This window comes from Felis catus, chromosome F1 (assembly GCF_018350175.1).
Source record: "Felis catus isolate Fca126 chromosome F1, F.catus_Fca126_mat1.0, whole genome shotgun sequence".
Classification (NCBI taxonomy): Eukaryota; Metazoa; Chordata; class Mammalia; order Carnivora; family Felidae; genus Felis; species Felis catus.
The window spans coordinates 48,838,993-48,865,221 of record NC_058384.1 but is presented as its reverse complement, the minus strand read 5'-3'; the positions used below and the strand labels follow the sequence as shown (position 1 = coordinate 48,865,221).

Below are 26,229 nucleotides of genomic sequence, written 5' to 3'. Positions count from 1 at the left end.
TATCATGATCTTATATTTGGCTCCCCTCCCTGCTCCTGTTTGTTTTTTCTGGGCTCAATCTCGAGCTGTATTCAGCTAAACGTTCTCCCAGGCTGGAGGTTCCCAGCGGCTTTCATCGCGTGTCTAGCAGAGTAGCTTGATTCTTCCACGTGGCCTCTTCTCCTCCAATAAATAGACTGGCTCAGCTGCCTTACCCAGTGGGCCCAAATCAGAAGCTACAAGATCTCTTGAGACCTAGCCTAGCCCTGCGACTGGATTTGAGCAAGACAAAGCAGCAGAAGTGACAATGTACCGATTAGGGTGCGAGAGCAAGCGAGGCAAAAGGGCGAGAGGGGAAAGCAATTTTGTACGCTGTATGACCTCTTTAGTCATTGTTCTCTTTAAAATCTTTACACTTACAGGGGTCGCCTGCGTGGCTCGTTGAGCTCCAACTTTGGTTCAGGTCATGCTCTCATGGTTGGTGGGTTGGAGCCCCACATGGGGCTCTATGCTGACAGCCCACAGACAGATTCAGATTCTCTGTCTGCCTCTCTCTTTGCCTCTCCCCCACTTGCATTTTTTTTTCTCTCTCAAAAATAAACAAACATTAAAATAAATAAATAAGTAAACAAAGAAAATCTTTCCATTTCCAGGGTATGCACTAACTTCAGGAAATTTATTTCCCCTACCATTTGGAAACCCTTCCTTCCTACCTCCCTGCCTCCCTTCCTTCCTCTTTGTCTTACACTTACTGAAATACAGGCTGGAAGGACTAATCACTTCAGCTGGCGGAGCGCAGGTCCCTCCGCAGCGAGTAAACAGGCGGCTGCACTAACCCCGGCAGCCTCCGCGGACTGCGCACCAGCGCAAAGCATTGTGGGAGGGACCGAGTGAGCTGCGCGCTGAGCTCCCGCTCTGCTGCGTGTTCCGGGCTCAGAATGCCTTCTACTCCCGTGACTTTAGTACCCTTAGAATGAGTTCGTGGCTTTAGCAATTCCTGTGTTTCTAGCTCTCTGGAAGGCATATTCCAGGACAGGAAGACAAGTAATTGAGTTTCTATTCGGAAATGAGGGGCTCCTCTCTGAGCAGGTGCGTTGTTGGGGTCAGGTATGGAATGAATGTGGTGGTCTCAAAAACCGTTCTTTGTTGGTTTCCAAAGTCCCCATAATTGCAGTGACATTTGGCGAGCAAGAACCTGCCCGGGTTAACCAAGCCTGAACGGGAATAACTAGTGAAGATGATTGCGTTTAAATGCTGCCCGCACACCATCCTTCGAGCCTGGGCTTTAATGAGACCCCAATCTCAAAGGTTGAGGGAAAGGCTGGCAAATGGCAGAAAATCTGTTAGTTCTTCCTTAGGAAGCCAGGTGGCTGCAGGTTCGTATGCAGCTGTCATCAGTTTGTCATCCTGCTTCAAACTCCAGGGACACATAGGCAGGAGGTAACCGTACTATATTGATCTCAGAGGACTATGAAACATGGCATTTTGGTGAGCCTTCTCAGACCCCTGCAAGGGATTTGTTAGCTCTAGCATACAGGCCAGCTATCTATCTATCTATCTATCTATCTTCTATTTTAATTTTTTGTATGGCATTAGAAAAAGGCAAAAAATACCCTTCTTATTGTTGTTTTTCCACATACTTCCTGTGTGTTGGGTTGGTAAAATAGAGCTTCCAAAATGACAGCTGTAGAATGGCATGTGGCTCATAGATTTGTTTTATCTGGCTTGCAGAAGATTTAGCATTACTGCTGGTGGTGATGGGGTGGGAGGTTAGTTCCCAGTTACTAAGTGGGAGATTTCACGTAAAAATGATTTTTAACTTTTTCTGAAAAGTCAGTTTCCTTTTGGTGAGTCAGCTACAATGGGCAATGGCTGCCTTTCTTAGATGAAGCATTTGCTCACCAGTTCGTGGATACTTCTCTGCCTCGGATTTTAGGCTGCACTTGAGCTCACCTCTAGAGAGTTCAGGGGAGGAGCAAACAACTGCCGGGCCAGACACATGTGGGTAGCACTCAGAATGAGCATCTGTATCCGGCAGTAGTTACCCCAATAGTTACGTAGGGTCAGCATTCAGCTTCCCTACTCCTTCACTTGCAACAAAGTCTGCAGGTTAAGAAAGCACAGAACTCTTCCCCAAGAAGATAACAGGGGGCTGCTGTACAAGATCTATTACAGGGGGACACATAGGCCAGTCTCACTGAGGGATCTACTGAGATAGCAGGGGTTTCAAGGAAGACTGAAAAGTGTGGGAGCTGGGGAGGAAGGTATATCCAGGGCTTCAAACTCAAATGTCTTCCAGGACAGTGAATAAAACTAGACAAATGCATTAATATTTTGCACAGTTCTGAGTCCTTAGAACACAGTTTTGTGTGACTAGAAGAGTGTACAGGAATATAGTTTCTAAGCACTATAATAAGGAAAGAAGGAAATGGAGAAAGGTAAATAAAAATCCATACTGTATTTTCTCAGCAATTACTTTCTCTTTTAAAATTGTTCATATTCTGAGATTCTGAACTTTTAAATCTTGGCATTTCCAAAGACTATGAGTTTTGGATCAAAGTGTACCTGGATCTGAATTTCATTACTGCCACTGAGAGTTACAGTTTTGCTATTTAAATTATTTTAGGCTGACTTTTTCTTTCTAGTTATAACATGAGGTATATCAATTGAGCAATAAATGTTAAAAGCTAAGCACTCAATATAGATAATATATAGTTCCTGTTCTGAAAGGGCCACTCGTGTAGAGTAGGTTAACAGACAAGTCCATCGATAAATATAATATATTTCACTATTATGTGGATAAAAATGTGTACCTAGTACAGTAGGGCCACAAAATAGTAAGCAGTCACTTCCACCTGGGAATACTGATGGATTAAAAAAGGCTTGACAGATGTGGTTCTTGAATTAAATACTGCACTATAGTATATATACTCCTCTGGTGGTGGGAAGAGAGAGGCACTGTAGGTTGAAAAAGAACCTGGCAAGCACAGAGATATAAAACATTCTTGCACATTTAGGAGATGCCTGTTGTTTAGCAAAAGTTGAGCTTAGAGTGGACGGGGGTGGGGGGGTGGTGTGGAATGTGGGAACAGATTGAGTGAAGAGAAGGGTTATATCGTAAAGGATATTTTAAGTGTCATTAAAATGATTCAAATTTATTCTCTAGATTAAGGACATTATTAAAAGTATTTGTCAAGGTAGTAAAATGATCAGATTTCAGTTTTTAAAAAAATATTCTGGAGCAATGTGGGGAGTAGATTATAGAAGTGATCGATTAAATGGGAGGCCAGTTATTAGACTAGTCAGGAGAGCATGTGGAAAATGCTTAGAGCTTGAACTGAGACAGTGGTAGGGAAAATGATACCACAGATGAAAAAGCAGTAAAATATCATTAATCATCTAATTGTGGTATCAATTAACAAATAACTATAATATCCAAATATTAAGTATTTTTTTAATGTTATTCATTTTTGAGAAAGAGAGAGACCGCATGAGCCGGCTAGGGGCAGAGAGAAAGGGAGACTCTATCTGAAGCAGGTTCCAGGCTCTAAGCTGTCAGCACAGAGCCCAATGCAAGGCTTGCACTCTCAAGCCCTGAGATCATGACCTGAGGCTAAGTCAGATGCTTAACCAACTGAGCCACCCTGGTGCCCCATCCAAATTTAAGTTTGACATTAAAGCACTGTTCCAAATAAATAGGTCCTCTTAGTGAATTAGTGTTCCTGAAGTATCTACAGTTTGTTTTGTATTTTCCCCTATTCAACAATGAAACATCCAGTACGTTCTCATGGAAAGTGCATTCCAAGACTGGTCTCTAATTTTATACAGTTTTATAAGCTTCATGGAGTAAAGCATCAAATGACAGCAAGAAAAATCACTCTATACAATTCAAAACCTACAGTGATAATTGCTAACAAAAATTCACAGTTTTTTCATCCTTTTGGAGACATACGTAAAGCCCAGCAGTGTGTATTACCGGTGAATGATAGCACTCCTACTTATTTTTACTGTCTAAATATAAATGAATTATATTATTTGAAAGACCACCATCACATGACTAACTAATGCACATCTTTTCTACTGTCTTTTTGGAAGCTATTTTTCCACAGCAGGGAATGAAAACTTGATCTGGCTAAAGCTCCAGATTATGTCCAAATGACTTGGTAGAGAAGAAAAATTCTTCAGTCTTCTATCTTTCAACAAATTCTGCTCAAGTAAGTACTATATATTTACATGTAATTAGATACACACACACACACACACACACACACACACACACACACACAATCTTGTGAAAACTTTAAATATTTTAGTTTACCTAGAAATAAGACACATTAAAAAACTGATTCAAAATTTATATAGCAATTCCAGAAATATAACAAAGAAGTTTCTAAATAAATGTCACAGATTTCATAAACAGAAACATCATGATGAATTAGAATGATTATGGATACTTTTAAGAGAAGGTAACATATAAATTGATCTCTGAAAGCTACAGAGGAATTGATTAGAGAAGAAAAGGGAAAAGGAATTCTCAGCTTCCGCAAAAGTACTTAGCTCTGAGAAGCAGGGCACGTTCTGGAGATAATTAAAAAGCTCATTATGTACATGTTCCTTCACTTATTCACAATAATATCAAAGCTGAAATAATTCTAATACAGAGTGGTAAAAATAATAAAATATGACATAATTAAGTTCAACAAGAAGAGAACAGATGATGGATGTAACACAGACAGCTAGAAAGTAAGAAAAGAAGTGAAGGTGTCTTGGCTTAAATATAATTACCTTGTTTGGTTCAGTAAGTTTGGTGGTCATCAGACTATATTTTATGTAGGGATTCTTTATAATTTCATAAATCTCTTATAATGGAAGAACCGAACCAAATTTGACATCTAAATTATGGTATTTCTGTTTATGTAACATGTCTAAAACATTCCAGTATTATGGTTATACTAGTGCCATAAATTATCCTCTGTTCACTAAAAATAATATATGTGTTATTCATCAGCTTGCAGAGCACTTTCAAGGATATTAATTCAAGTGATTCTCACAGTAACCCTCAGAAGGAAGTATGGTTGTTGCCACGATCATTATCATTATCATCATCATCACTATTTTACCATTGAGTAAATAGCTTCTCAGAAGAGTATGATAAATTTTTCAATTCATAGAGCCAGAAATCCAGCCTAAGTTTTCATATAACAAATTTTTTGTTTTATAAAGTGTCGCACATCTTGACAATTTACTAAAATTTAATATAAAACATTAGTGGAATACAAATGAATATACTGGCTATTTGGGGGGTAATTGTTTTTTCCGTGTAATCATAATCAAGACTTGTGGGTAGTTGTAGATGGTAGGAAGGGCAGAAATTTATTACACAGAAAACCAAGTCAATGTTAAAAATGAACACATTCAGATTTTCTGAATGCGGTAAACTTTTAAAATTTCTCAGCATTACAGACATATGTATTAATAATTCAGAACCTGAAAACTAGTATTTATTGACCTCTATTTTGTTATTCACTTTTTATAGTAATCTTGTCTTAGTAGTCATGTTATAATTTGCACTCAATAAGTGGTAACTATGGCATTTTATTTAACTGCGTATCTCCAAGGTTAGCACAGTGATAATCATGTTGCAAGTGTCCAATTTGATTGATAAAACTTACATATTTGATAACATTTGATTTAAAAAATTAAAGATGATGAAATTAAGAGTCAGAAATTTTAGAATATTTGCGCAAGATCTCACAGTCGGGGTTTAAAATAACTGCAGCCTTGGAAGAGACTCAAAGCCAGAGATCACATTTAATTGTGATGCCCAGATTCCTGACCCACAATAACGGTGAGAAGATAAATGTGTTTTTAGTGACTAAGTTTTGTAGTAGTTTGTTACAAAGCAATATATGACTGATACATTTGACATAATGTAAGATTCAATCAATTTCAAATAATTGAAACCATGAAGAATATGTTCTAAGGTCAAAATGGAAACACAGCAGAAATCAATAACAGAAAGATAGCTAGAAAGATAGGTAAAGTTTGGAAAATAACCAAACACTTCTAAATAATCCTTGGGTAAGAGTAGAAATAGCAATAAAAGTTAGAAACATGTTAAAAACATTAAAGGCTTGCATGGTATCAACACACCAAATTTTAATGCAAAGCTTTCCATATATAAATGACTGAACTGTACTGGTATCTGATAACACTAACACTTTACAATTTTGTGAAAAATCATATTCAAATTATTAGAAGTAGGAGCTGGTCCCAGTATTGAAGTAACACTTCAATACAAACCCAGCCCAACCTCTTTTTCCCTCTTTGCAAAGCAACGTATTTTTGATACAACCTGCATTTCATTGTTGTTTAGTGAATAATACTTCTATGTTGCCATTTATGACAAGAAAAGAAGGTACATATAACTAATAAGATTGGATGACAGGTCATAACTAGAGGTACACCAAGACATGAAGACTATTATTAAGATCCTATACAAATACAGCACAGATTAAAAATGTTCCCACGAAGAAAATATCATGCACAAATGGCTTTCAGTCTATGACTACAGAACTTTCACAGAAATGATTGTCTCAATATTGAATCAACTCTTCCAATCAATAGGAAAAATTGAATATTTCCTAACTCATTCTGTGCTTCATTCAAGAGCAAAACTAGTTAAAGACACAATAAGAATCAAAATTAAAGCCATTAAACTTATTAATATAGATACAAACATCTTTTGATAATTTGCAAACTAATAAACTAAATAATGTACATAGGTGTATTTGTGTATAAGCCAATATTGGGTTTATATATATATTTCCAACATCCTCACTGAAAAATAGTATTTTACATCAAAGTACAAACTGAAAATATATATTTATAAATATCCACATTTGCCAATGTGCATACTAAACATCTATAGTTAAGTTATATACACATGTGTTTATATTTGGCAAAGTGATTGAAACTATTAGAAAAAAAAAGCACCGAGATTTAAATTGTGCTATAGTATTGATGGTTTAAATAAATTTGAATTTATTGTTTATAAATACATCTGTATGTGCTTAAAAGGAATACATTTTAAAATTAAAAGATATATTGAGACTAAAAATTGAAATATAGTGTCAAAACCATAATCTATTAACTAGCTATAAAAAGTAAATATTACTAACAATGGAAACTACCAATGACTTAAGAAATACAAGATATATTTTGCCTCATCTCTAGACTTTGTCTCATTATCCATTAAGAACACCTTTTGATAAGAATTATGGAAGCAATTTTTCAATACCAATAAAATGTTGGGGCGCCTGGGTGGCTTGGTCGGTTAAGCGTCCGACTTCGGCTCAGGTCATGATCTCACAGTCCGTGAGTTCGAGCCCCACGTCAGGCTCTGTGCTGACAGCTCAGAGCCTGAAGCCTGTTTCAGGTTCTGTGTCTCCCTCTCTCTCTGCCCCTCCCCTGTTCATGCTCTGTCTCTCTCTGTCTCAAAAATGAATAAATGTTAAAAAAAAATTTTTAAAAATGTAATGTATGAAAACATGTTAAAGTCCTTACATAAAATCTTAATAATTACAACTCCTGAAATAATACCCCTATATTTCCCCCCAGAAAAACCCAAAAACACATTATTATAAGACATCTTCAAATAAGGGAAAAATCATAATTAGTAAATAAATAAAGTTGAAATTTTAATCAATTGAAAAAGTATGTATATGATTATTAATATGCTATAGAAGGCGATAGAAGTTCCATGATAGGCACTAGAGGAACAATGCGAATTCAGTGTCTGTTATTAAGCTCTTCATATTTTTATGGTGGTACCAACGAGAGAAGGCAACACAGCTCCTTCACTGCCACCACCCACCATCTCCCAAAAAGGAAAGGAGGTTTGTTATGGGCTTGGTAAATTTAAGGACTCTAACTGGACCTTATTGTTAAGAGCCTTGGGGTTTTAAAAAACCTATACAAGGCAAAACTCTTTGCTCCTGGCTTCCTTCTGTTGGTTTTCCCTTTGATGTGATCTTCTCAGACTCTTTTCCTCCTAATCAGAATCAAAAGATGCAGAGGCCAAGATGTGGGTGAGAATTTAGAGAGAAAACATGAAAAATACTGCTTGATCTATTTTAGTTGTAGGCCTTAAGCTCACTTCTAACCCTGAGCTCAACTGAAAACGGTTCTGGGGTCTATGGAGCCAAAACAGTTACTAGTAATAATACATCCCTTTGTATAGCCTTGGTCTCTGTGCACATATATATCCCTTTAGAGAATGTCCCGGGTCACAGGCAGACAGCCATTTAAGGAGAAGATTCAAATATTTAGGGTCTTAGGTCCCAGAAATATCTCACTCAATCTTTTCAAGTGCTATATAGCAAAAGACAAGTGTGTATAAATACAAAGTGTCTTTGAGGATAAGGTACAATATATTAACAGGAGAGATTATAAAGTTAAAAGAAGCATGAAAGAGTCAATGATCTGTACAATCCATCAGAAGCATTGAGTGTGGTGAAGTGATAGCATATCTAACAAAATTCACCTATTGGTAATCCATTTGTTTCCAAAGCCAAGTGAAATGTGACTTCATGGGATAATGCGAGGAAAGAAAAAACAATATGAAAGCAGTAGAATTTGTGTGTAACTTCATGATACATTGGTATGTGAGTTTGTCTCTTACTGTATTGTCCACAATAAGAGCTAATCTACTAATCTACTTGTTTCCAAAACTGTAAATGACTTTATCTCCCATACCTGAACTCCCTGCAGGAGCTATAGGAAGCAGATGTTTGCACTGCCACCCCTCCATTACCTTGAGAGTCTATTCCAACTTGATGTTCATTCCTGACTGTTTAGTGCCTCTCCCGTGAAAGTCACCAACCATATTCATATTGCCAAATCTGATAATTGTTTCCATTTTTCTCAGTTCTTCAACAGAATTTGGCACAGTTGCTCACTTCTTAAAAATATATATCCTACTCTCCCTTCTGTTTCTCTGTAGCACATTGGCAGCTCCCTTTGAGAATCTGGTTCTAGATTCACCACTTCCCGGTAAACTCTAAGTTTCAATGTATCCCAAGCTTCTAGGATCTCTTTTTCTTTGTATCTGTAGTCACTTTTTGTTACTTTCACCCTCCTCTCAAGGCCTCAGACACCACCTATATGCTGACATTTCCCAAATTAATATTTTCCCCTGACCACTTTCTCATGCTGCAGATTCAGATAGCCAATTTTGTACTTGATAATGCTCATTGGGTACGTACATCGAATCCTCATATAGCATGTCAAAGCTGATCTCATTTCTATGATATCCCCTCCCAAGAAAAAATACATTATTTATCCAGTGGTCCCCATTTTGATAAATAGTCCCACTATTCATACAGTTAGTCAGACCTAGAACTTTGATTTTTCTTGGCTGTTCTTATTACCCAAAACCTATATATATCTCCGCATAAAAGCTTATTGACTCCAATTTCAAAATACCTGAAACAATAATTTCATACAAAGCACACTGGTTTTCTCCACTCAAGCCTTTTTCTTCTTGCTCATTGATGACTTCAAAAGCCTCTAGAATGGTTTCCCTGCTTCTGTTCTTTCCATTCTATAAACTTTCTCTACGTGTTAGCTACAGAGCTACTAAAAGCTATTGAAAAAATGAATCTAGACATAGAATTTCTTTTACAAAAATTAAATAAAAATGTAGCACTATGATGTAAAATGTAATGTAAAACTAATGTAATGTAATGTAAAAAAAAATGTAAAATGTAATACTATAAACTTCTTAGACGACAACACAGGAGGAAATCTACATGACCTCAGGTTTGGCAATACCTTTTTAGTGCCAAAAGTAAAATCCATGAAAGAAAATTTGATAGTTTGACCACATTAAAATTAAAAAGACACTCCTAAGAGATTAAAAGACAAGCCACAGACTAGGAGTCTGGAAGATTTACAAACAACATACCTGATGATTAAAAAAAAAAAAAAAAAACTTGTATCCAGAATATACAAAGAACTCTTAAAAATCAATAATAAGTAAACAACAGACAAAAAATCTGAACAGATACCTTAACAAAGAAGATACATAGATGGCAAATAAGCATATGACAAAGTGATTACATGTGTAATCAAGGGATTGAAAATGAAAATAAGATACCACTATACAACTATTAGGCTAAATCCAAAATACCAACAACACTAACTGCTGATAAGGAAATGAAGCAATGGGGATTTTCATTCATCACTGCAACGGATGCAAAATGGTACAGCCACTTTGAAACACTGACAATTTCTTGCAAAATAACGTAATCCTTATCGTATGATCTACCAATTGCATTCTTTGATATTTACTCAAATGAGTTGAAAACTTATGTCCACGTGAAAATACACACACAGATGTTTATAACATCTTTATTCATAATTTCCAAGTCTTGGAAGCAGCCAGAATGCCATTCAGTAGATGAATGCATAAACTGTATTACATCCTACAATGGAATATTTTTCAGTGATAAAAAGAAATGAGCTATCAAGCAACAGAAACACATGGAGGAACCTTAAATGCATATCACTAAATGAAATCAACCAATCTGAAAAGGCTACATACTTTATAATTCCAACTATACATCATTCTGAAAGAGGCAAATCTGTGGAGACAGTAAAACTATGGTTGCCAGAGATTCAGGGGAGGGGTGTGTAAGTAAAACAGGAGATTTTAGGGCAATGAAACTATTCCATGTGATACAATAATGGTGGGTATAGTTGCCAAAGCCTATAGAATGTATAACACAAAGAATGAACCCTAATATAAGCACTGGACTTAATGTATCAATGTTGACTCATCAATTATAACCAATGTACCACACTAGTTCAAGATATTAATAGAGAAAACTGTGTAAGGATGGAAGGAGGGTGCATATAGGAACTGTATACATTCCACTCTATTTTTATGGAAAGTTCAAATGCTCTGTAAGATAAAAGTTTATTTTTTTAAACACTGTTGAAATTATGTAGTCTAATATATCTAGTATGTTTTCAGATTTAAAATTACTCTTAAAGACTTTAAGACTTAAAGTCTTAATCTGTAAAATAACTCTTGCCAGAATTCAGAAGAGTTTGCATGATCCATCTCCTGGCTGTCTTTCAGATATCACTTTCTATCTCTCTTCTACCCATCCTGGCTTTAATGCACCTTGAGCATTACTGGTCTTTATGCCCTTCCTATGCAAGTCAAGCATGCTTATCTTCAGCCAAGTTGCCTCCGGTACTCTTTACATGGAATCCTATCCTCCCTTTCTGCTTCATGTTTCTTTTTAATACTCCTATGTACAATATTATGTTTCATATTAATTTGTGTATTTATTGCCTATGTGGCAAGGAAGTATGAAAGATTCATGAAAGAAAAGAGTGTTTTGTTCACTGCTGTATCTCCACTTTGTAGAATAGTGCCTGTCATAGAACAGGTGCTCCCTAAATAGTTGTAGAATTAGTGATTGAAAGACTTGCAGGGAACCATTTTTAAATATTTTGAAAACTTCTATAAATACACAAAAGTTAAAAGTACAACAAATCCCCATTTACCCATGACCAGACTTGAAGAATTGTCAACATTTTGAAGAGAGTCATTAAATATGGCACATCTATTATTTTAATGACAGTTCATTTTATCAACTTCTTTTAATGTGAGCAAATGGTCTGTAAAACAGACAAAAAAATTATCATGTGGCAAAAAGGCCCACACTGCATTAATATAACAAATCTATAAACAAAATAACTCATCATTATAAAACACCATATGTGAGTATATTAAAGCATTCTTACATACTCCCATAACAACGATAAAATAGCAGATTAAACACACAGTTGAAAATATTTCTCCTGACTTGCTGCTCTTCATTTTACACATTTATTTATTCTGCTTCCTTCAGGGCAGTACTTTTATCATCATCCTTTTCAATTTCTCATATCTCTGTGATGTCCTGTTCAAAGACCTCCTGAACATGCATCTTTGGGACTATGTCTGCCTAGACTGTTTGACCTTTAGTAGCCAGCTTTTTTAGTTTATCTTATCAGCTACACTTGTGCCTCACTGAAACCCTTTCATAATTGGTGTAGAGACTATCAATTTCTATACTCATGCCATCTCATGTTTTAAAGAATTCTCTTAGCTTCAGAATATAATGCACTGGAAGAATATGCACAGTGTATTCTCTATCTACCTGTGTGGTCATGGAAGTGTTTCCAGAATTGATTTACCCACCTAGTGCCTTGTATTTGTGTACAAAAACTATGTTGAAATAATGACCATGTATTTTATTCAGACATCCCTACCTACTTTTTCTGAATGATGTTAGACTCAGAGGCATACCTAATAGTCTTTCACTTCGGTCAACAAATACTTATTGAATTTCTATTTATGCCAAGCATTGTTTTAAGCAACAGGGAGTAGTACACAGGGTAAATGGGGCTCTTGCTTCAAACCATCTTACATTCTAGCAGACTACGACCTAACTTAACCGAAGTTAAGTAATTAGCCTCAACACTCTGTCATGTTATCTAAAACACTGGCCATGTATTTCTTACAGTATTTTGCCTGTCCATTCTAGGTGATAGGAATGGAGTGCAGAGTAAGAGAAACTTACTCTTTCCTCTTCACATGTCAGACTGCTATTACTTACTACAGGCCATAAGGAGTATTGTTAGAAAATCCATACCGACCCATTTTCTTTAGTCCAAAACAATAAATTAGACTGGAATTCAGGAACTTAGATTTGAGTTAAACAACTGAGCACCATAGAATTTCTAGCTGTTGCAATAAGGCAAGAACAAGAAACAAAAGATGTGTAGAGTAGAAAATAAAAAGGATTTTTTTAATTGCATGAAAAGACTCTGCTAATAGAGCATCCTAAGGAACCCGTGAAAAATTGCCAGAACTAAAATTTGAATTTAAAGAGATCATAAATTATAATGTATACAAAAAGTAAGCATATTTCTTTATATATGTCATTAAATATTGAAAATTAAAACCTAAAATGCCTACAACATGGAATAATTACAAATAGCTTTAACCAGCTGTAATAAGACTTATAAAAATTACAAAGTATTGCTAGAAGAAAGAAATTTTAAAGCCCTTATTAAGTGGAGAAATACACCATGTTCATGAACTGGAAAGCTAAATATAGTAAAATCTTGGTTTTATGAGCATAATTCATTCCAGAAACCTGCTTATAATCGAAAGCACTTGTATATCAAAGTGAATTTCCCCATAAGAAATAGTGGAAACTCCTATGATCCACTCCACAATCCAAAAATATTCATATAAAGTGATTACAATACTATAATTAATACAAAATAATAAAGAAAATACAAAATATTACAAAAAAATTAATTAACCTGCACTTACCTTTGAAAACCTTTATGGCTGATGTGAGAGAGACAAGAGAGAGGATGGTTATTGTGTAGGATGACTTTCATTATCACTGACAGATATTGACTATAGTACAGTATTAATAAACTCTTGTCATATACTGTATTTAATGTAATTGGCCATAAGCAGCAGAGGAAAGGGTCTATATCTGCAGGCAGCCTGACCTAGAGTGAAGCAGAACATTCCTAAGCCTATTCTTGCATGCAAAAGCAAAGGACTGTCCATAGGTGTTTTGAAGTGACAAGAGCTACACCAGTGCCAGTTGTGGACACCTTCCAACATTGTGAAAAATCACTGATTTCCGCTGAACACTGCAGCCTGAGGTCGAGCATCCAAGCCTGAGAGACAATCACCCACAAGTCCGCAGCAAGAGAGAGAGTAAAACTATTGGCTCAGTTATGACCATGTGACATTCAGCGTATACTACTCACATTGCAAGACATTGCTTGTTTAGCAAGTTAACATTTATTAGAAATGCTTGCTTGTCTTGCGGAACACTCACAGAACAAGTCACTTGCAATCCAATGTTTTACTGTATTGTTAAGATGTCAAGTTTCCCAAGGCTGACCAATAAATTCAATGCCATGTGAAGCATAATTCCAACAGGGATTTTTTGAGGGAAGGTATTTGAGAGAAGGACAATCACAATGTGATTCTAAAATGTATATGGAAATACAAAGAACAAAAATAGCCAAAGCAATTCTTAGAAGAAGAACAAATTTGGAAAACCTTTACCTGCTTTCAACTCATTATAAAAGTACTATATTCAAGACTGTGGTATTGGTGTGAAGACAGACACGTATCTGTGGAACAAAGTAGAGCAACTAAAAGTATGTCCGCTTATGGTCAGCTGTTTTCTGCCAGAAGTGCCAAGGCAGTTCCATGGCTAAAGGATGGTCTTTTATATTTTTTAAATGTTGCTAGAACAACTGCATATCCATATGCAAAAAAATAAACCTCAATCCTTACCTTGAACTATACACAGATATTATCCCCAAATAGATTATAAACCTAAATGTAAAAGCTAAAACTCTTAAAATTTCTAGAACAGTGATTCTTAGCAGGGCCAATTTTGCTTTTCAGTGGATATTTGACAATGTCTAGAGAAAATGCCAACTTAGAATATCTGGGCCAAAGTGTCAATGATACTGAAGCTGAGAAACCCTGTTCTGTAAAGAAAAATAATAGGAGAAAATATTTGTGATCTTAGACATAGGAAATGATTTCTTATAAGACAGAACATGAATCGTTACACAAAAAATGATGAATTTGACTTCATCAAAATCAAAACTTTTGGTCCTTTAAAGACACTGTTAAAGAAAATGAAAATACAAGCCAAAGAAGTATCACAGAAACATTCCCTCTAGTATATCTGTCAAAGGACATATGTCTTTGGTATGCAAATAACGTCAAAGACAAATCAATAGACAAAAGATTTGAACAGATATTTCTTTTTCTTTTTTTTTTTTTAATTTTTTTTTCAACGTTTATTTATTTTTGGGACAGAGAGAGACAGAGCATGAACAGGGGAGGGGCAGAGAGAGAGGGAGACACAGAATAGGAAACAGGCTCCAGGCTCTGAGCCATCAGCCCAGAGCCTGACGCGGGGCTCGAACTCACGGACCGCGAGATCGTGACCTGGCTGAAGTCGGACGCTTAACCGACTGCGCCACCCAGGCGCCCCTGAACAGATATTTCAAAATATAAAATAAGGGGGTGCCCGGGTGGCTCAGTCATTTAAGCATCCAGCTCTTGATTTTGGCTCAGGTCATGATCTCACGGTTTGTGAGTTCGAGCCCCGCATTGGGATTTTCTCCTTCTCCCTCCCTTTCTGCCCCTCCCCTTCTCATTGTCTCTTTCTCTCTCTTTCAAAAATAAATAAATAAACTTAAAAAAAATAAAATATGAATGGTCAGCAACCATATTAAAATATGGTCAATAGTATTAGCCATTAAAGAAATGTAAATTAAAAACAATACAATATCATTAAATATCACAATATCAGAAATAAAAAATGACTAACCATATGAACTGTTAGTGAAGATATACAGCAACTAGAGTACTCATATTTTGCTAGTGGGTTGCAAAATATTGCAACCACTTTGTGAAATAGTGTGTTAGTTTCTTATATAGTTAAACATATTCTTATCATGGGACCCCTAGATATTATGTAAGAAAAATGAAAACATATACTCACACAGAGACTATACAAAAATATGCAAAGCAGCTTTATTCAAAGTAACTAAAAACCAGAAACAACCCAACTGTCTATCAATGAGAGAATGGATAAGTAATTCTGGTTTGACTTATACAATGGATACTACCCAGCAATAAAGGAACAAATTACTGATCCATACATTAACGTGGGTGAATCTTGAAAACTTTGTGTTAAGTAAATATGCCGATCTCAAAAGAATGCATAGTATATGAATATATCTACATAAAGTTTTAGAAAAAAAACACTCATTTTTAATGAAAGATGGTAGGTCAGAATTGAACTCAGGCTAGGTTTTGAAGGAGGTTTGCTGTGTATAAGAGAGAACTTTTTGAGGTGATAGACATGTGTTCACAGTAGAAACAGGCATCAAAGTTCTCAAAAGTCTTCATGGTTATGTTTTAAATAGGTATTTTATTGTTTCTAAATGATACTTCAGTAAAATTTATTCTAAAATTCCTAAGCACTATGGATCAATCTTAGTTTATGTTGTTAAACACATGTTAATTTACATACGTTTATATTTGTGTGTCTGCAGTGGCAATCTCATATATTCTTACAGGTTCAGTTTTCTCCAATATGATTATGACTTCAAAATCTTTACATGAGATGCAATCTCTTTGAACTGTAGTCCCACTATTCTAATTAAACAGTCTAATTAAAAATGTCTTTTTAAAAATCTTTCGTATGATTATGATTTGTACAACATGATTCTTCCCTACCTATAGCTAAGGTGACCTAAATTCTGACAATGAGCCCTCTGTTTAATTGTAGAAACAAGATCCTAGTCTTAGTCTAGCTGATCTAGCTATCATTGTATTTCCTTGTTCCATTTGCTTTATGAAACCTAGTAGGTCATACATATCCCTCTCCCCCTTCTTTATTCACATCTCCACAGTGGCTTCTGTTACTTTTAACCAGTCTTAATCACTCCAGATAAGGTCCATGGTAATAATCAGACTACTTAAAGAATGACATGCAGCAAAGTTTCAGGGAGGTTGTGTTATGGCTTGTATGAATGAAAATCGGTACACTCAGAAGGAATGTCATATTTATATATCTAGAATGCTGTTGATGATATGAGGAAATTTTTTCCCCAGCATTAAATTAGTTTTTTGTATGAGAAGATTGCCAAAATTATTTTGTGTAAGGGTATAAGTTAGTATATTTTTAATCAGTATGACATATGCACATTTAATACATTTAACTTTTGGTCTATGCATTTGTCTTTTTTTTAATATTTTTTTAACGTTTATTTATTTTTGAGACAGAGAGAGACAGAGCATGAACGGGGGAGGGGAAGAGAGAGAGGGAGACACAGAATCGGAAGCAGGCTCCAGGCTCTGAGCTGTCAGCCTAGAGCCTGACGTGGGGCTCGAACTCACGGACCGCGAGATCGTGACCTGAGCTGAAGTCGGACGCTTAACCGACTGAGCCACCCAGGCGCCCCTGCATTTGTCTTTTTTAATATATTTTTAGGTGAGTTTGTTCTCTTGACTTAGTGGCTTCTGCATAAAATAATAAACCTCTGTGTACTAGTAAGTTTGGGAATCAGATCCTTGATAATGTTCACAGTAAAAATACTTTGTGAGACCTTACCTTGGTTGTTTACTGCCATTCATCTCCAAAAATACTTGTTTTGTTCAAACTTCAGTAGAAAGACCTTGGTAAGGTCCCTGTAGTTTTGTGACAGGTATTTGGAGTATATCGGCCTCTGCTTTTAATTGTTTTCTGTATCATGTGCACTAATGTAAAATACATGCATTATAGGAGCAGTTTTAGGATCTGTGGCAGAAATAATTTGAGCTTGATGCAAATTCCCACATCAGGGATATTAGCAAGTGAGAAATATAAAGCATCAGAATAATTTTATAAAATTGTTAATCCTTTAATTTAAATCACACCTTATTCCCAAAATAGATTAAGAGTTTAAAAACACAAAATTATGTGTAGCAAAATAGCATAAATTAGAAGTAGGTGAGAAAGGGGGAAAAAGTATGAATATAAAGCAGAGCCAAATAAAGGACAGATATAAATATGCATATCACAAAGTGTAAACTTGCTATTGGGGGAATCTACAAATTGGACTCTGATTTCCAACTCATCTAAAAAGGAAATCTTCATCAGATGCATGATTCACAGTGGCTTTGTAATAAATAGCAAACTATGTTTTCAAAGGAAGACAATTATCTCCAAACTCCAAAGCTAGAAAGCATCTTATTAAAAGAACACTTAAACAGAGAACACTGAACTGAGTATAATGGACAGCATCTTTACAGTAGGCCTCCTAATGCCCATTAGAAGGTTCTTTCCTAAGGTATTCCTCAATGTCTTTACACTGAAGAGCAATGTACTAACAGAAAGCATATACTAGGGGCCTAAGTGGAGTACATATTCCTCAATCCATATTCTATAGAAACTCTGAGAGACAATAACTAAAAAGATATTAGATAGTGTTGACTTTGAAGATGTGCCCCTGATCAGTAAGAACTCAGCATTTATGTACTCTAGATGCTCATGGAAGCTTATGACTCTTGTTTAACTGAGTATTCATGTGGTGTGCACACTGCTTTTTCCTTGGAAATATTGTGGGGCAATGAGCAGCAGGACTTGCTTAAAGTAGATACTTCAAAACAAAGTAAAGAATTTAATATTGACTGGTGCCACGGCTGTGACTTATGAAGACCTAGAAATCACCTAGTTTAGAAAATAACACGGTGTCTCCAATAGAGGTGAAAGAAGAAATAGGGGATGGAATCCTGTGAAGGATCTGACCCTTAGGAAAGCATATGCCTTCCAACACAAGCCACTTGACTTAGGGACTACGGAGGGTAAACCCTTTCAAACCTAATGTAGAGACCAAACATAATCTTGTAGATTCAGTTTTAAGGAATTGTAGGGGATTACTGATAACAATATGACTGTATAACTTGACTTACCTCATATCATAAATTTGTAATCTTACAAGCACTGAGTCTTATGTATTTATAATTTTATGACTGTGGAGTTCAAAAAGTAATTTTGCTAGGATGGAATTAAGTATTATTTCTACTTAGAGAAAAAACTTTGGTTATGTCATCATATTCATAAAAACTTTATTGTTAATCTATAAATTTGTTTTACTAGTTTTTTAGATATCATTGGCTGAACGTTGATTTTAATTGAATTCAAAATCTATACATAATTTCCCTAGATAACTCATTTATATTGCTCTCTTATTTTTCTATTTTGTTAGTTATAAAATATAAATTGATACTCTTTTCTAGTAATACATCTAATCACAGCAGCACCAATGAAAGCAACCTATTAAATATCATCAATCCTTATTATTAGAAATCATAAATACCATTAGATATATGATACTGCTTCCATAGGAAGCCAATTCTAATATTTTCTCAACTATAAAACTACTTGAGTTCATAAAATTGAGTCATATATATCATAATACATAGTATTACATATAGTTATATGTTTATATGTATAGCAGTTCATTTAAAAATCACCTTAACTATAAACAACAATAATATTTGTTTATTTAGGTATTACCTTCCACTCTTAATATTAGTCATTTCACCAAAAAAATAGGAGAAAATAAATATTAAATAATAAAATTTCTAAAAATAAAATATCATTTTTCTAGACTTCAGTGCAAGTAGTAGCTTAGATGTAAATTAAATATATAGACCAAGTGATTTAGTTAAGAGTTGGCTAGATTCTGTGGTTTTAAATTTCTATTCCATTATTTCTCTATTAAATATTCTGTTGGAATTTATTTGTTCATTTGCTCACTGATTCATTCATTGTCAGCCAATCAGTTGTCTTCTCAAATAACATTTATTGAGGATTTTCTTCCCCCGCCTTCCCCACAAACTGTGTTGGGAACTTAACTGATGACCTGTTAAAAGTGTCAAATAAGTAGGGATGCCTCAGTGACTCAGTCGGATCAACATCGGACTTCAGCTCAAGTCATGATCTCACAGTTTGTGGGTTCAAGCCCTGTGTCTGATTCTGTGCTGAGAGCCCAGAGCCTGGAGCCTGCTTCAGATTCTGTGTCTCCCTCTCTCTCTGCCCCTCGCCCACTGATTCTCATTCTCTCTCTCTCTCTCTCTCTCTCTCTCTCTCTCTCTCTCTCTTAGAAAAGAATAAACATTAAGAAAAAAAAGAAGTGTCAAATAAGTAAATAGGCAACCACAAGCTTCATCAAGCACAAGATTGTTGGGAGCAGTTAGGAGAGATACCTGATTTACTATGATCAATGCCCATGATAATGATACTTTAACCCTGATATGAAAAATAAAAACTGCATATGATAGGTAAGGAGTATCTTGGTACCAGGGAATGGAATGGAGGTAGGCAGGGAGAAGTTGGGTGCTTAGCACATTGTGGGCAAAGAAATGCATGGCAATTTTGAAACATGGGATGTCAAGTATGGCTGGATTAGTGATGAATTTAAGGAAGGGTAATGAGTAATGAGGGATATGAAAAAGTAAATAAAGGATAGATCAGTTAGCAAACCTTTATGTACAGGTTCATCTTAAAATAATTTTGGAAAGTTATGCACATCTCACACAGTTTTAGATAGACATTTTAAACTTTTTTAATGTTTATTTTGAGTGAGAGAGAGAGAGAGAGAGAGAGAGAGAAAGTGTGCATATGTGAGCAGGGGAGGGGCAGAGAAAGAGGAAGAGAGAGAATCCCAAGCAAGCTCTACACTGTCAGCACAGAACCTGACTTGGGGCTCAGTCTCACAAACCGTAAGATCATGACCTGAGCTTAAATCAAGAGTCCTATGCTTAACCTACTGAGCCACCAAGGCATCCCAGACATTTTAAACTTTTAATCTAATTGAAAAAGATACAAAGCAAAAATTTTCCCAGTATCTGTAAATATTATATTTTGAAATGAAATGGTTACATCACCTTAGTACTCAATGAAATCTAAATATTAGGGTGACTTTTCCATCAGCATCTACTTAGAAAATACATGGACAGGATCTTCTTATGAGAAACTACACATCATTATATTTCCCCCCTTAATTTTTTTAATTTTTTAATTTTACTTTGTTCACAGACTTTCTGTCTAACATAATGGTTTTATGTCTCAAAACTTTCTATTGGTCATATAGCACATTTTTCTGAAATAAATTTGAAATCAAAAGTTATTTTAAAATTGTTCCTGTGATTATAAGACTTATATGAAATATAATTTTGGATTTATGTTTTAAATTATCATATAACATGAAGGTATTAAATATTTTATTTATTTTTTTAAATTTATTTATTTTGAGAGAGCAAGAGAGCGAGAGTGGGGGAGGGGCAGAGAGAGGAGGGAAGAGAGAGAATCCCAAGTGGGCTCTGCGCCATCAGCACAGAGCCCGATGTAGGGCTCAAACCCACAAACAATGAGATTGTGACCTGAGCCAAAACCAAGAGTCAGATGCTTAGCTGACTGTGGCACCCAGGCACCCCACATTTTATTTATTTTTTAAAACTAAGTAAAATTTTATTAAAAATTATTTTCATGTGATGAAGTTAAAATTTTTCCAATTCATTTTCTACAAATAAATTTTGTTGGATGCCAGAATGAGATATAACTTAGCATCAATTGTATCAATTAATAAAATTACCCACAGGGGCATTTTATATATCCCAATTTACTCAAAAAATATGAAAGAATAAATATTTTGTTAAATTTTATTATCTTTATCAACACAGTAGTTATTAATAAAATGCTTTAATTTTATCAAGTACCTTAAATATAATTTTGCCAACACCTGCATATTCATAGCTCTTGCAACTTCCATGTAATGTCTCATATATAAGTTAATTAGCAAAAGTAGTTCTCGTATAAGGTAAATCAAACTTCTGTCAGAAAAAGCCTAACCTCATTTTTCAATTCAAGTATATGTTACATGTTTAAGGAATAGTATAAAACCCAGTGATAAATAAATTAGGGAACACCTTTTAAAGGTCTGTTGCAAAAATCAGTCATGATTAAACCAATATAAAGAGTATTATTAATTCATTTGTTTTTATAAGAAGTCATAATAATATTTATTCTAATAAGCTATTTCTTATTGCTAACTTCAATAAAGCAATGCAATATATAGCTAAAACCATAAGTTGTTTACAAAATGAGAGGTTTGACCAAAGGTATAATATCATTTCAGTAAAGTGTGAATATATTGAATTCTATATATTATTTTTTAAGAATAAATAAGAATCATATATAATAAACTTCATAATTAATTTAATTAATGCCACTGTGCATAATGACTAAACTCTCCCTATATACTATTTTAATGGGGCAGAAATGTAATACACTTTTTTAAATTTTTTATTTATTTTTTACTTTTTTAATGTTTTTATTTATTTTTGAGAGAGCCAGAGACAGAGCACAAGTGGGGACAGGAGGCAGAGACAGAGAGAGACCACATAATCCTAAGCAGGCTCCAGGCTCTAGGCTCTGAGCTGTCAGCATAGGGCCCAATATGGGGCTCTAACTCACAAGTTGTGAGATCATGACCTGAGCTGAAGTCAGACGCTTAATGACTGAACCACCCAGCTGTTCAGGCAGAAAGGTAATATTCTTAAAAATAATCTGTCCAACATCTAATATATAATTTTATTTGTTATAACGGGCACAAGAAATATTAATCACTTAAAGCTAATATTAATCATCTGTTAAGGCTAGTAAACTGACAACTAATACTAGAATAGGATTTCATACTATGGTTGATAACATAGGCTTTTAGCTGACTGTATCTGTGAAGGTTCCTATGGAAACCAGAGGCTCTAGAAGTAATATGAGAATGAGACAATTAGTATAGGAATTAAACCTTACATGAACGTGGGAGGGTGTTAGCAAAGTGAGGCTGTGGAAGAAAAATCAAAACAGCAAGACCAGAGAAACCGTCATTAACCAGTCTTCTTGAAACACCGAAGTGAGTGGACAGGTCTAAGCATTCTAAGACAAGATTTTCTTAGACAAAATGTAAGAACTTGAGATTTCTGACCACATAAGTGAGATTGAAAGGGGCAACTCATAGAGAGGTCCATGGAAACTGCCCCCTCAGGAAGCTGTTGCCTCCTTGCAGTAGCTGCTTATGGGCTGCTAGGTCCAAACAGCTTGGGATAGACCAGGCTGCTGGTATTCAGTAAAGCCAGCCGTAGAGATGCAGAGCAGAGCAGAGTGAGGACAAGTTGGGGTTCCAGGCATCTTTCTGTCACCTTGTCAGACTAACAGCTTCCCAAGAGCAATAGTGTCTGCTTTACTTCAGCCTTCAAAATTGTGCACAGATTTCTGCTTTTAAGAGACCACTCTTACCTTGGAACATGCCAGGAAGTAATTTCTTGGAAACCTAGTTCTAAGACTTACCCAGGTAGGCATCACGTGATTTAGCACATGGACAATTGTAAAATATGCCCTGAGTTGACAAGAAACTATGTAACATTTTAATCTGTGGATCTTTTCCTACATAACTTTCTGGTAGTCCCTGAAAACCTTTCAGCTACTTTGAAGTATATCAATATCAATAGCATGGGCCTCTTAATCACTTAAAAATACTTTCCTTTTCCAACTAATGCACATCTTAGGAACATGAATACATCCAAAATAAACTGCATACTTATAATAGGTGGGAGAAAAGGCCATTTTTTTCATTATTTTTTGAAGCAATTATTCCTTTTGATTCACCTCATCATACTCTCCCATAAAATCTTTGCCTTGTTTGACACTCAGTGGATGAAAGATGTAGGATTCTTAAAAGAAAATTACCATAATTCTCCCTGCCCACACATTCTACCATTACATGTGGAGTCAGAGAATCCACACAATTGCCAGAGCAACTCATTTTTAAAGTCATGCTTCATGTGTAATAACAATATGTTCAAAATAAAAAGAGTCAGTAAGACTTCTGATGCAATAAATCTTCCATTTTTAGTTACCCTGAAGCACTTTACATAACTAAGGAATGTACCATAATAAAATTTTGGATGAGTGAATTATGTGCATTTTTTCCCTCTGAAGTAAGGAATGAGAAATTGTGACATGGAAGGTGAAGAAGGAAACTACGTAAAGTTAGGAAGGAATGCATATGGAATTTGAGGGTCAGGAAATTGATTTTTTTAACTGTTAATGCTAAACATACCTCTTGAAAATCTCTTAAGTACTCACAAAGGAACTTCATTCTACTACTGAAATCATTAAACCATTAGAGGTCTTTTGAAAATTTTTGGATTATATCTTGAGACAACGGGGTTATATGGACCCATTAATCAAGGGATTGCCAGTATCACCCCAGAGTGGGAGAATGAAGTGGAGTGTGCAAATGCATAAGAATGGGGATGATTTAGGGGCGCCTGGGTGGTGCAGTCGGTTAAGCGTCCGACTTCAGCCAGGTCACGATCTCGCGGTCAGTGAGTTCGAGCCCCGCGTCAGGCTCTGGGCTGATGGCTCAGAGCCTGGAGCCTGTTTCCGATTCTGTGTCTCCCTCTCTCTCTGCCCCTCCCCCGTTCATGCTCTGTCTCTCTCTGTCCCAAAAATAAATAAACGTTGAAAAAAAATTAAAAAAAAAAAAGAATGGGGATGATTTAGTGACACATTTATGCAGTCCAAATGAGAAATAATGGTGAGTAAATTTGAGAAATCATAAAGGGGAAAGAATGGATTGAAGAGAATACATGTTAGAAACAAGAAAGTTAGGATAAGATTTAGTAGTTGATTTGAAGTGTAAATGAAATATCATAGATAATTCTAATTTTCTGTCTTAGGCCACTGGATAAATAATGCCAACTACCATTCAGTCATACTGAAACACAGAAAAATGAGTGAGATAGCACTAAGGTAGAGATTAGTGAGCTATGTGGAGGGCATACATTGGTCTCTGCCACCCAGCTGCATGATGTTTGCAAGATCTCAAGAGAATATGTCCCAGGCACAACAATGTAAACATGTTGAGTAAAATGATTGCCAAAGAAATATTGAAGGACAAGCATCATCAGAAATCCCAAAGGAACCTGTTCTTAAGTAGAGATTTTTTATTATCCTTCTTCTAGACTTTTGTGTTCAATAAATCTGCCATGGACACCAGGAAGCTCACCAGGTATTTTCTAAACAGAACTTGGTTTGGAAACTATGGTTTTAGAAACCAACCATCTTGGTTTGTATGAGATACATGTATAAACCAATTGTAAGAGTTTCCTGCCAGTGCAGTTAATGCTTTCTTTTGCAACCTTTGTTTATAAAATGGGAATTCAGGATGATCAACCTCATAGAAAGCCTCTTAATGAAAATCAACTTGGTCTATGCACAGAAATTATTAGAGAAATAAAAGACTGCTCCCATCATCACCCATAGCCACTGAAGGATTATACTTTACCTCAGGTGTCAGTTATTTTCCTGGACAGTGTAGAAAGCAATCAACTTGGTCACTTTTGTTTTGTTTTACTAGATAAAAGCAGATTAATTAATTGGAACTGAAAGTATTATAAATAGTAATTCAATATATCTGGTGAAAACAAGGCCAAAGTTTTTTCTAGTTCAGTGTGTAGTTCTCTCTTTAGATGAATCATATTGGAATCCAAATCATAATGAGGTCAGGTCAAGTTTTGTCTCTTTTTTTGGAAATTATTTCATTAAAAAAGTTGCTGAGATTCTACTTATTTTGTCATATCTGCACTAGTATTTTAGATTTTAGATTTTAATGTTCAAGATGGTGCTGCTATGATTTCCTGTGAGAGATTGAGCCAGGTACCATTGTCTCTTCTCTTAATGTGAGTAGAGACACCAATGAATTTCATTATTGGTAGGACGTTAGATCATTTACAAACTAGAATGAAAACTAGTGGAAAATTGCAAAGGTAATATATTGGACCTCCTTATGCTTAGACTAAGCTATGTCCCAATTATTTCTAGTTCTTCCACAAAGAAAGCTTTGCAGGCAGGTCAAGCAGGTGAACATATGGATCTGTTGCTGAAAGGCAAGGTTTAATATTTAGCTATAAACATGATTTCACAAAATGTGAAATCCTGGGATTTCAAGGGGCAGTGCAACAGAATGAATGTTTGTGCTCCCCAAATTTGTATGTTGAAATTCTAACCCCAGGGTGATGATATGATGATGTGGAGTCTTTGGGAGATTATTAGGTCCTGAGATAGAGCTTCAGGAATGGGATTAGGACCTTTATAAGAAGCCCAAATGATCCCTTGCACTTGTTCCATATTAGGACACAGTGAAAAATGGCCATCTAGGAAATGAGTTCTCGCCAACACACCAAATCTACCAGCACCATGCTCTTGGACTTCACAGCCTCCTGAACTACAAGCCATCCAGTTAATGATACTTCTGTTATAGCAAAGTCAGTTGGGATTTTTCTTACGGACTGGATTAATGGTGAGACACCACCACTCTTACACATGAGGAGACTCAAGAGAACAAGATCTAGCATAAGAGTGGAGACTGCAGGTTTACAGAAAAGGCATAGAAAACCTTAGGACACCAGTAGATAGAGACATCAATATTTTTAAATTTTTTTATTGTTTTATTATTTATTTTTGAGAGAGAGAGACTAAATGCGAGTGGTAGAGGGGCAGAGAGAGAGAGACAGAG

General features: G+C 35.5%; 1 long non-coding RNA gene across 1 annotated transcript; it reads left to right on the top strand.

Moving 5' to 3' along the window:
• Nucleotides 1-856: 856 nt before the first annotated feature.
• On the top strand, nucleotides 857-26,229 carry LOC123382807. Its single transcript, XR_006591786.1, has 3 exons — nucleotides 857-1,068; nucleotides 4,075-4,193; nucleotides 25,847-26,229. It is a non-coding gene; the product is annotated as an uncharacterized LOC123382807 (long non-coding RNA).